Source organism: Mobula hypostoma, chromosome 7 (assembly GCF_963921235.1).
Source record: "Mobula hypostoma chromosome 7, sMobHyp1.1, whole genome shotgun sequence".
In the NCBI taxonomy this organism is placed as follows: domain Eukaryota; kingdom Metazoa; phylum Chordata; class Chondrichthyes; order Myliobatiformes; family Myliobatidae; genus Mobula; species Mobula hypostoma.
In genome coordinates this window covers 180392063-180405395 of record NC_086103.1, presented here as the reverse complement: position 1 = coordinate 180405395, position 13333 = coordinate 180392063, and positions in this window count along the sequence as shown.

Genomic DNA, 13333 nt, shown 5'->3' with positions numbered 1-13333 from the left:
ACCACAGTCCGACTCCGAGTCCGTCCGAAAACTCCGAGCCTCCAGAGTATTGTGAGTATTGCACACAGGACTCCAAATCAGGCCACACCAACATCTTATACAACTTCAAAGTAGCATCCTATCTCCTGTACTCATACGTTGATTTATGAAGGCCAATGTGCCAAAAGTTTTCTTTGTGACCCTGTCTACCTTTGACACCACTTTCAAGGAATTATGGATCTGTATTCCCATATTCCTCTGTTGTTTCTTCTCTCCTTGTTTGTCCATCGAAATCCAATGATGACGTCCACTCCTTTAACGGTGAGATCTTTGATGACTATACAGTCCTATCCTGGACCCACAAGCTCTATTGCAGGTGGGACATGTATATGTGGTAGTGGTGGCAACCATGGCTGCATTTCCCCTGACTCTCTTCTGCTGTCTTCTGGTTGTTCTTTCCATCTCCAGAATATGAACCCCGTCTCTACACGGCTGTCACCAAGTGGTACGGTCAGCAGCAACCTCCTCCAGGTCCTTGGGTCTGATCTTGCACTTCCTTAAAGCATTTTTCATCTGATCCTTATAGCGCTTCTTCGGCCCTCCAGCTGAGTATCGACCATGATGTAGCTGGCTGTATAACACTCTGCGGGGTAGACGACATGGGGGCATCCTTATCACGTGCCCCAGCCTCTGCAGCTGACGCTGGGTGATCATGGCCTCAATACTCCTGCAGTTGGTCTTTACAAGTATTTCAGTGTGAGGCACCCACTCACGCCAGGTAATTCCCAGGATGCGCTGGAGGCAGCTTATGTGGAAGCGCTCCAAGGACTTGATGTGATGGCTGTAGGTTACCCAAGCTTCACAGCTGTAAAGGAGGATTGTGACACAGACCACTTGGTATATGGCGACCTTTGTGGAGGGACAAAGGCTCTTGTTCTGAAAGACTCTGCGCTGAAGTCTCCCAAAGGCAGCGGATGCCTGTTTAATGCGCTCTGGATGTCGTTGTCAGTGCCACTATCCTCAGAGAGAATGCTCCTCTATTTTACAGCACTCCTCAGTACCCTACTGCTCACTGTGTAAGACCCACCATGGTTGGTCCTCTCAAAGTGCAACAATTCACACTTCTCTGCTTTGAATTCCATAGATGCTGCCTGATCTGCTGAGTTCCTCCAGCATTTTGTTTGTGTTGCTTTAAATTCCATCTGCCACTTTTCAGCCCATTTCACCAGCCGGTCCAGATAACTGCTGCAAGCTTTGATAGTATTCCTCACTGCCAATTACACCCCCAATCTTGGTGTCATCCTCAAATTTGCTTATCCAGTTTACCACATTATCATCCAGATCATTGATATAGATGACAAACAACAATGGGCCCAGCACCGAACCCTGCAGCACTCCACTAGTCACAGGCCTCCAGTCAGAGAGGCAACCATCTACAGACACATAACTGGCTTCTTCTATGAAGCCAATGTCTAATCCAGTTTACTACCCCTGCAATTTCTGCACTTGCTTTCCACAGGATCCAAGGGGACACCTTGTCAGGCCCTGGTGATTTAACGCTTCCTGCTCTGTAATCTGTACAGTATGGGGTCTATGACCTTAGTGCAGCTTTGCCTCACTTGTATAGACTCTGTGTCCGTCTCCCAATTAAATACAGATGCAAAAAAATCACTTTAAGATCTCCACCATGACTTTCAGCTCCTCGCATAAATTACCACTCTGAACTTCCAGAGGATCAATTTTGTCCCTGCTATCCTGTTGCTCTTAATATAGCTGTAGAAGCCCTTAAGATTCACCTTGTCTGTGAGAGCAACCTCATGCCTTCATTTAGCCTTCCTGATTTCCTTCTTAAGTTCTCCCTTGCATTTCTTATACTCCTGAAGAACCTCATAGTTCCTGCCTACCTATACCTGCTATGCACCTCCTTCCCTTTCTTAACCAGGGCCTCAATATCTCTTGAAAACCAAGGTTCCATAAATTTCTTATCCTTGCCTTTTATTCCGGCAGGAACATGCAAACTCTGTACTCTCAAAATTTCACTTTTGAAGGCCTCCCACTTTGCCAGAAAACAACCTCCCCTAATTCACACTTACCAGAACCCTTTGGATACCATCAAAATCGGCCTTTCTCCAACTTAGAACCTTAAGCCAAGGACCAGACCTATCCTTCGCCATAATTACCTTGAAACTAATGGCTTTACGATCACTAGGTGCAAAGTACTCCCCTACACAAACTTTTGTCACCTGCCCTGTCTCATTCTCTAATAGGGGATCTAGTATTGCATTTTTCCTAGTTGGGACATCTATATACTGATTAAGAAAAACTTTTTTGAACATACTTGACAGACTCTTTCCCATCCAGCCCATCCAGCCCTTTTACAGTGTGAGATGTGGAAAGTTAAAGTCACTGGTTATCACAGCCTTATGTTTCTTGCAACAACCTCTGGTCTATAACATGATCCCAGTAATGTGGCCATACTTTCTTATTCCTCAGTTCTACCCATAAAGCCTCACTAGATGAGCTCTTCAGTCTGTCCTGACTGAACACGGCCGTGACATTTTCCCTGACTAGTATTGCCACCCTTCCCCCTTAATCCCTCCCACTCTATCACATCTAAAACATGCTGCCAGTCCTGCCCCTTACAATGTCATAATTCCACATGCCGATTCATACCCTGAGCTCAACCACCTTTTGTTCAATACTCCTTGCATTTGTATATCTGTACATCGTGTTAGTTAATGGAAATATCTAATCAGCCAATCATGTGGCAGCAACTCAATGCATAAAAGCATGCAGACATGGTCAAGAGGTTCAGTTATTTAGCCCAAAGATCAGAATGGGGAAGAAATGTGACTTCGACGATGCAGTGATTGTCAGTGCCAGACGGGGTGGTTGTGTATCTCAGGAAATGCTGATCTCCTGGGATTTTCACACAGTTTACAGAGAATGCTGCAAAAAACAAAAGGAAACATCCAGCGAGCATCAGCTCTGTGAGTGAAAATGCCTTGTTAATGAGAGAGGTCAGAGGAGAACAGCCAACAAGAGAAAATCTGCAGATGTTGGAAATCCGAGCAACACACTCAAAATTCTGGAGGAACTCAGCAGGCCAGGCAGCATCTATGGAAAAGAATACAGCCGATATTTCGGGCTGAGACCCTTCAGCAGGACCAGATTGTTTCAAGCTGACAGGAAGGCGACAGGAACTGAAATAGCCACGTGATACAACAGAGGTGTGCAGAAGAGTGTCTCTGAATGCACAACGCATCGAACATTGAAGTTGATGGGCCACAGCTCCAGAAGACCATGAACATACATTCGGTGGCCACTTCAGTAGGTAGAAGAGATATGTAATAAGGTGGCCGTAGACATGGTTCTGGATTTTGCTAAGTCAGTGCGTAGCTGATGTAGCACGCAGTCATCTCCTTATTATTCAGAGACTGAGATCAAATCTCACCACAGAAGAAGAGGAGGTGGAATTCATGGGAACATAAGAACCTAGAATTTATAGAAGTTCATAACAATAACCACGGAACTGGCAGATCATTGTAAAACCAGATTTGATTCACTAACATCCTTCAGGAATTAGATTAAATTTTAGTTGTATTGGTCACATGTACATTGAAACATCGAAACATGCAGTAAAGAGAATCGTTTGCATCAGTGACCAGCACAGTCCCGAGGAGAGCGCTGGGCAGCCTGCAGTTGTTGCCAGGCTTCCGGTGGGACCTCTTTGGACCACCTACCAATCTTCTCAGGTTCAGCAGATTTGTGAGAAGACACTTGTCTTCGCTCAACGCCACCATAGCGTACCGATGACTTACTGACCTTAACCCGTACATCTTTGGAATGTGGGAGGAAACCAGAGCACCTAGAAGACACCCACACTGTCATGGGAAGAATGGACAAAGTCCTTGTAGACAGCCGCAGGAATCAAACCTCTAGTTGAGATTGCTGGCACTATAAAGGGATTGTGCTTACTGCTATGCTACAGTGCCCTCCTGAGATAGGAATCAGCCATCTTTAACCAGTCAAGCCAATGTGTGACTCCACATCTAACAATGTGCATTGGCTTATAATTGCCCCCTGTACTGGCCCAGCAAGTCATTCCACTTTAGGGCAATATACATTCTGTGGCCACTGCTAAAGTGGAACTGAGTGTACGATCATGGTCTTCTGCTGCTGTAGCCCATCCACTTCAAGGTTCGACATATTGTGTATTCAGAGATTCTCCTCTGCACACCACTGTTGTAACAAGTGGTTATTTTAGTTATTGTTGCCTTCCTGTCAGCCTGAACCAGTCAGGCCATTCTCCTCTGACCTCTCTCATTAAAAAGGCATTTTTGCTGAGAAAACAGCTGGGGCTCACCGGATGTTTTTTTTTGCACCATTCTCTGTAAACTCTACTGTAGACTTTGTGCGTGAAGATCCCAAGAGATCAACAGTTTCCGAGATATTCAAACCACCCCATCTGGCACAAAGAATCATCCCATTGTCAAAGTCACTTAGATCACATTTCCTCCCCATTCTGATGTTTGGTCTGAACAACAACTGAACCTCTTGACCATGACTGTGTACTTTTATGCATCGAGTTGCTGCCACATGATTGGCTAAAATGATATTTGTATTAACGAACAGGTGCACAAATGTATCTAATAAAGTGGCCACTGAGTGTAAGCTTTGTAGCAACTGATATTCTTGCCATTGACACCACATCCTGTGGGTGAAGTAGAAATTGGAAGATCCACAAAAATCTCAGTGAATCAGAGGAATTATCCCAAGGCTTGTTAAACCCTCACACAATTTCCTTTAAAGTTCGTGAGTCAGGATCGGAATTTGATTTATTAACGCTGACATATGGCTTGGGTAGAAGGTGGGAGAATGAAAGGGATAGTAAATCAGCGATCATTGAAAGGTGCAGCAGTCTCGATGGGCTGAAAGGCCTGATTCCACTCCCACGTCTGATGGTCTATTTGCAGCGGCATTACATAAAGACAAATTATGGATGGCACAATAGCACAGTGGTTAGTGTGACTCTATTACAGCACCATCACCCCGAGTTCAGACCTCGCCACTGTCTGTAAGGAGCTCTATGTTCTCCACGTGACCATAGGGGATTCCTCCAGGTGCTCCAGTTTCTGCCACGTTCTACAGCTGTACGTTCAAGGGTTAGGGATTAGTGGTATGCTATATCGGCACCGGAAGAATTGCGACTCTCGTGGGCTGCCCAACATAATCCTCACTGATTTTATTTGTAAAACTAGGTACAGTATTATATAACTGATATAAAATGCTGGAGGAACTCAGCAGATCACGCAACATCAATGTTTCGGGCCGAAGTGCTCTGTCAAGGGCTGGAAAGGAAGGGGGAAGAAGCCAGGATAAGAAAGGGAGGCAGGGGACGGAGCTCAGGCTGAAAGGTGATGGGTGAAGTCAGGTGAGGGGAGAACGTAGGTAGGTGGGGGATGGGGCGGCGAAGTGAGAAGCTGGGAGGTGATAGGTGGAAAGGTAAAGGATTGAAGAACAAATCTGATAGGAGAGGAGGGTGGACTATGGGAGAAAGGGAAGGAGGAGAGGCACCAGCGGTAGGTGATAGGCAGCTGAGGAGAAGAGAAGGGGTGAGAGGGGAGCCAGAGTGGGGAATGAAAGAAGAGGGCAGGGGAGAAATGACCAGAAGTGACAGAAACTGATGTTCATGCCGTGTGTGTGTGTGTGTGAGTGTGTGTGTGTGTGTGTGTGTGTGTGTGTGAGTGTGTGAGTGTGTGAGTGTGTGAGTGTGTGTGTGAGTGTGTGTGTGTGTGTGCGTGTGTGAGTGTGTGTGTGCCTGTGTGTGTGGGTGGAGGGTGGTGGGGTTGGTTTTGATGAAGTTCTGTTGTCATTTTGCTGAACACTGTGGACACGCTGTGCTCGCGGCAGGATGTGTGGAGACACTTGCAGGCTGGTCCCAGGACATCATTCTAGGGAACTGTGTGTACATGTGATATATGTGAATCTGAATCTGATTTTTTAGTGATTTACAATTGGGATTCAGTTAGAAAATAATTTATTTTATCTTTCTCAGCTTGGAACAGGCCCTTCCAACGCAAAGAGCAACACTGCCCAGCATCCCGCATACTTAACCTGAGTCTAGTCACAGGATAATTTACAATGACCAATTTGGACTGTGGGAGGACGTCAGAGCACCCAGAGGAAACCCATGTGCTCATGGGAAGGACGTACAAACTTTTTATGCAGGACCTTGGAATTGAACTCTGAACTCTGAACTCTGACGCCCTAAGCTGTAATAGTGTCGCACTAACTGCTATGGCATCCCATTGTTAAAACTTGGTGTCCACCCATTTCATTTATTTATCAGTTGTACACTGCAACAGTCAGTGAAATGCATAATTTGTACTAACAACCGCCACTACCTAAGGAAGTTGTTTATGTACTCATTGAGACACAACGCGGAATAGGCCCTTCCGGCCCTTTGAGTCACACCACCCAGCAACACCCCCCCCCAATTTTAATCCTAACTTAATGGGACAATTTATAATGACCAGGTAAGCTGGGTGCAGCCCACAAACATTGCCACACGTTCTGGCACCAACATAGCATGCCCACCATGTTCAGCAGAAGCAACAACAACAACAACAAAACAAGCCTCTTTCCTCCCTACACACAATCAAACAGTCCTCCAGCCCCAGGACAGGCCCCCTCCGGCCCTCCAGTGGACTTATCAACTAACAGATATTGGGCCCCCAACTTCCCCACTGGACTCCCAGACCCAGTGCTACAGCCATCGGGCCGTGACTTCCAAACTTCCTATCAGCCTTCGGGCTTCGATCTTCAGTATTGATCAAATTTACTTTGAACCTTTGAGCCTTTGAATATGGACTCTTTCAACTTCGTGTTTTATTTTCTGTGTTTTTGCTCATCTTTCCGTTAACATTTGCATGATTTTTTTTGCACGAGGGGGTTGATATTCCTGTTGCTATTTGCACGATTTGGTTTTTTTTGCGCGAGGGGGTTGATATTCCTGTTGCTGTTTATACAATTTTTTTTTTTGCACGAGGGGGTTGATATTCCTGTTGCTGTTTACGCAATTTGGTTTTTTTTGCACGAGGGGGTTGATATTCCTGTTGCTGTTTATGCAATTTGTTTTTTTTTTGCACGAGGGGGTTGATATTCCTGTTGCTGTTTACGCAATTTGTTTTTTTTTGCACGAGGGGGTTGATATTCCTGTTGCTGTTTACGCAATTTGTTTTTTTTTGCACGAGGGGGTTGATATTCCTGTTGCTGTTAACGCAATTTTTTTTTTGCACGAGGGGGTTGATATTCCTGTTGCCATTTGCGTGATTTGTTTTTTTTGTGCAGGGGGATTGATGTTTTTCTTTGAACAGATTCCATGGTTTTCTTTGTTTCATGGCAGTCTGTGGGGAGACGAATCTCAGGGTTGTATACTGTATGCATACATTGATAATAAATGTACTTTGAATCCTTTGACCCCAGGATTCACTGAAAATGACGGTTATGGATGAGGACCCTGAACTCCAGACTCACTGATGAAGAGACCCTGAATATTAGGCCTCAGACTCTGGTCTCGCCGACTTGCAGACTTAGAAGTTCTGCTATGTTGGTGCCAGAAGCATGGCTGCCCCCAGCACATACGTTGGTCGTTGAAATAAACAACACATTTTACTGTATATTTTGATGTTTCAATGTATATTGAAAATTAAGATACAAATTAAGATAATTGTTTTAAAGTTTTTGGCTCACCTAATCCAGGACGACCTGATTCTTGGACTAGTCCCATGTACCGACACCCGGACCATAGCCCTCCATACTCATAACCATCTCATCCATGTACCTATCCAAACTTCTCTTAAATGATGGAGTCAAACCTAAATCCATCACTTCCACTCGCTGCTCGCTTCAGTCTTGCGCCACCCTCGGAATGAAGAAGTTTGTCCTCAGGTTCTCCTTAAATATTTTACCTTTTATCTTTAACCTTTAACCTCAGCTTACCCAACCTCAGTTGAAATAAGCCTGCATGTATTTCCCTTATCTTTCCCCTCATAATTTTGAATATCTCTGTCAAATCTCCCCTCATTCTCTTCTGCTCCAGGGAATGAGGTCCCAACCCACTCAATCTTTCCCCGTAACTCAGGTCCTCTAGCCCCGGCAACATCCTTTTAAATTTGACTGAGGGCAATGCTATCTGGCGTTTGGCCATCAGGCTCTTAGTTCCCGGTGGGGTCACCATGGCGGTTAGGTCAAGGTGGAGGCTCCCGATGAAGAGTGATTCAACGATGACCTCATGGGTGAAGCGAGTGGAAGACAATGATGCACGACAACAGCAGTGAACCTGGAGGAAGGCTGCAGCAGACAAGGGTCCCCACTCGTCCTGCATTCTCTACTGCTGGACCCTGACCCCAGACTGCCCAGGGCCGTACGGTGGCTGCCATGCATCAGCCTCCCCATGTCCCACGTTAAACATGCACAGGCATCCTCCATTAAGGGAATCCACCCTAACATCTCCGATTAAGACCCATGGCAGTCAGCAAGTGGAACAATATGTGGATCCCAGGTCACTCTACATCCACTTGAAGACCCACTGATGTTATTATATGTATACATAATAGAGAACTTCAGTTTCCAGTGGGCAATGCGGGTGGTCAATCCCGGAACCGGAGGTGATGATGGAGAGCTGGCCACATGTGCGCTGGTTGAACAGTGTTCAGACAAAAATGAGCCAGCGTTTTACGCATGCCATGTTTGTCTTTATTAAGAGCAAATATAGCACCACCAATAGACAACCCCTTAGGACAGGGGTGCATGGACCCTTCGGTTAATGGTAGGGGTCCATGGCATGAAAAAGGTTGGGAACCCCTGTCTCAAGAGGAGAGTTTGACTCAAGTGATCAGATGAATCATCAGTAAGAGGAAGAATTAACTTCCTCACCCATCATCCCTAACACTGGAATTTAAATCAAAACCTTATGAGCAATGAGTGTATATAAACAGGAAACCAGTCAAAGCTTCTCTGTTGTAAAAGGAAACACATCTGAAGGTATAATACAAGCTGTATAATACACTGTGGGGTGAAGGAGTCAGAATCCACACTGGAATTTCCCCATTCCACTGAGGACAACTCGCATTCCCAGGACATGACTATTTGGAACACTGATTGCTACTTCCTGCCAGAGTGTTACAGAATCAGCCAACTCCAGCACAGGCACAATTCTCCCCACCACTGAGGACATCTTCAGAAGGTGCCTTAAGAAAGTGGCATCTATCACTAAGAAGCCTCACCATCAGGGAATGCCCTCTTCTCATGGTGGAGGTACAGGAGCCTGAAAACCTTCATTCAATGAATCTGACTGATTGCCACATAGCCTGGTATGGAGGGTCCAAGGCAAGGATTACAAAAGGCTGCAGAAGGTTGTAGACTTAATCAGTTCTAACATGGACCCAACCCTCTCCAACATCTAGGACATCAAGAAGGTGGCATCCAACTTTAAAGACCCTTCACCTTCCGGGACATGCCCTCTTCTCATTACTATCATTAGGGAGGAGGTACAGGGGCTTGAAAAACCACACTCAGTGTTTTAGGAACTGCTTCTTTCCCTTTGCTGTCAGATTTATGAATGGTCCATGAACGCATGGACATCACTATTCCTCTATTGCTCCACTGGGGCCAGGCCCTTTTCTCATTACCACCATCAGCGAGGAGGAACAAGAAATTTCACAGCATACTTGCCTATCAGTGATGATAAACTGACTCTGATTCTGAATCTGTACAGGAGTCTGAAGACCCACACTCAATGATTCAGAAACAGCTTTTTCCCCTCCACCTTCAGATTTCTGAAAGGTCCATGAATCCATAAACACTACCTTGTTATTCCTATTATTTGGCCCTATTTATTTATTTTATAATTTGTAGTGATCTTATGTCCTTGTACTGTATTACTGCCACAGAACAGCAAATTCCATGTCATATAAAAGAGTGAAAATAACTCTGATTCTGGTTCTACCTACCCATGCTGTCAGTGGATTAGAACATAGAACATAGAACATAGAACATAGACAGTACAGCACAGGACAGACCCTGAGGCCTACAACGTTGTGCAGAACTAATTAAACCAGTGACTCCTAATTAATCTAATCATTCTTCAATACACATTGATCATATCCATTCCTTCTCTGCATATTCAGATGACTATCTACGAGTCTCTTCCATACTCCTACATTTGATGGCTCTGGGCCTGGACTCAATGGAATTTAGAAGAATGAGGGGTGACATTGAAACCTATCAAATGGTGAAAGGCCTCAACAGAGTGGATGTGGAGAGGATGTTTCCTATGGTGGGGGGAATCTAAGACCAGAGGGCATAGCCTCAGGACAGAAGGATGACCTTTTAAAATGGAGATGAGGAGGAATTTCTCTAGCCAGAGAGTGGTGAATCTGTGGCATTTATTGCCACAAGCAGCTGTTGAAGCCAAGTCATTGGATATATTTAAGGCGGAGGTTGATAGAATCTTGATTAGTCAGGGTATGAAGGGATACGGGGAGAAGGCAGGAGATTAGGGCTGAGAGGGAAAATGGATCAGCCATGATGAAATGGCAAAGCAGACTCTATGGGCCAAATGGCCTAATTCTGCTCCTATATCTTATGGTCATGATCTCCCACCTTAAATACATGGCCTGTAGTATAAGACATTTCAATCCTGGGAGAAAGATACTGAATATCTCCTCTATCTATACCTTGCAAAACTTTATAAACTTCTATAGAATCTCTCCGGGTCTCTGCTGCACCAGGTAGTGTCCTGCTAAGCCTGTTCTGCAGCCTTTGCAAAGCCTCCTCATCTTTCCTTAAATGAGGTGACCAGCGTTGAACTGAAAACACTGAATGTGGCCTAACCAGAGTCTTATAAACACAAGAGATTCTGCAGATGCTGCAAATCTTGAGAAACATACACAAATACTGGGGAACTCAACAGGTCAGGTAACATCTGTGGAGGGTAATACACAGTTGATTCTTTGGGATGAGACCTTTCATCTGAACTAGAAAGTAAAGGGGCAGAAGCCAGAATAAGAAGGTTTGGGGGGGGGCATGTTGGGAATACAAGCTAGCAAGTGATAGGTGGATGCCAGTAAGGGGGAAAGCGCTTGGAGGTGGAGGGGGCAGATGATGTAAGAAGCCGGGAGGGGATAGGTAGAAAGGGTAAAGAAGGAATCTGATAAGAGAGGAGAGTGGACCATGGAAGAAAGGGAAGGAGGTCAGCCCCCAGAGGGAGGTGTTGGGCAGATGAGGAGAAGAGAATAGTTAAGAGGGAAGACAGAATGGAGAATGGAAAAGGAGACCGGAGAAATTACCAAAAGTTGAAGAAATAGATGTCCATGTCCTACGAAAGGACATGGCTTTAGGGTAAGGGGTGGGAAGTTCAAGGGGGATATTAGAGGAAGGTTTTTTACTCAGAGAGTGGTTGGTGCGTGGAATGCACTGCCTGAGTCAGTGGTGGAGGCAGATACACTAGTGAAGTTTAAGAGACTACTAGACAGGTATATGGAGGAATTTAATGTGGGGGCTTGTATGGGAGGCAGGGTTTGAGGGTCGGCACAACATTGTGGGCCGAAGGGCCTGTACTATGCTGTACTATTCTATGCTCTATGTTCTATGTTCATACCATCAGGTTTGAGGCTACCCAGATGGAATATGAGATGTTGCTCCTCCAACCTGACTTGGGTCTTATCATAGCAATAGAGGCCATGGCCAGACATGTCAGAATAGGAATTGAATGAAATGGGTAGCCAGCAGGAGGTTCTGCTTTTATTCTGCATTCTGGTACTATTCTCCCTCGTACCATCTCAGTGCAGTGATGTGATGATATGATAACGATGGCATGTGAAACAAACTTTCTCACTGTCATTCAGTACATGTGTCAGAGATGAAACAATTTAAATCTAACGTGCCTTTTAAATGTTATTATTGTACCCACCTCAATCCCTTCTCCTGGTGGCTCATTCCTTATTCACATTACCATGTGTAGAAGTTTCCCCTCTTTCCCCTCTCCCTGTAAGTATTTGCCCCCTAGGTTTTTTAATTCCTTCTCCCTGTGAAAAACACCATGTGAATCCCCCCCATCTATGCCCCTATGATTTTATACATCAGTATATCAGCCTCCTAAATGCCAAGGAATAAAGTTCTAGCCTCCTCAACCTCTCCCCATAACTTAGGCCTTCAAATCCTGGCAATATTTTTATAAGCACAAGAGATTCTGCAGATGCTGGAAATCCGGAGCAACACACACAAAATGTTTGGAGAAACTCAGCAGGTCAGGTGGCATTGATGGAAATGAGTAAACAGTCGATGTTTTGGGCCAAGACCCTTCTTCAGGACTGGAAAGGGGAGGGGAAGATGCCAGGATAAGAAGGTAGGGGGTGGGGGAGGAGAACAGCTAGAAGGTGATAGGTGAAGCCAGGTGGGTGGGAAAAGTAAAGGGCTGGAGAGGAAGGAATCTGATAGGAGAGGAGGGTGGACCACAGGAGAAAGGGAAGGAGGAGGGGACCCAGGGAGAAGTGATAGGCAGGTGCGAAGAGGTAAGAGGCCAGAGTGGGGAATAGAAGAAGAAGGGAGGGGGAGGGAAGAAGTTTCTACTGGAAGGAGAAATCAATGTTCACACCACCAGTATGGAGGCTACCCAGATGGAATATAAAGTGTTACTCCTCCACCCTGAGGGTGGCCTCATCATGGCACAAGAAGAACCATGGACCAACATGTTGGAACATTTTCTAACTTCATGACATCTTTCCTTTAACAAGGTAACTAAAACAGTGAACAATACTCTAGTAATTTCACCAACATCTTGTACAACTCCACTCTGTCCCAACTCCTGTTCTCAGTGCTCAGACTGATGAAGGCCAGCATGCCCAAGTGATCTCTTCTCCACCCTTTGATGCTGCTTCAGAATCAGAATGAGATAGATTGGCTAGTTGAGTAGTGTCCCAACAACAGCTTTACTGCTATTGCTGTTTATTCAACATCATTAAGACCGAGCGATTGATTGTGGACTTCAGAAAAGGAAGATCAAAAGAACACACATCAGTCCTCATCGAGGGGTCAGCGGCAGAAAGGGTGAGCAGTTTTAAGTTCATGGGTGTCAACAACTCTGAAAATCTATCCTGGTCCCAACATATTGATGCAATTACAAAGAAGGCTATCAGTGGACATACACTCAGTGGCCACAAACCTGTACACCTGCTCACTAATGCATATCCAATTAGCTAATCATGAGGCAGCAAATCACTGCATAAAAGCATCCAGACCTGGTCAAGTTGTTGTTCAGACCAAACATCAGAATGGGGGAAAGAAATGT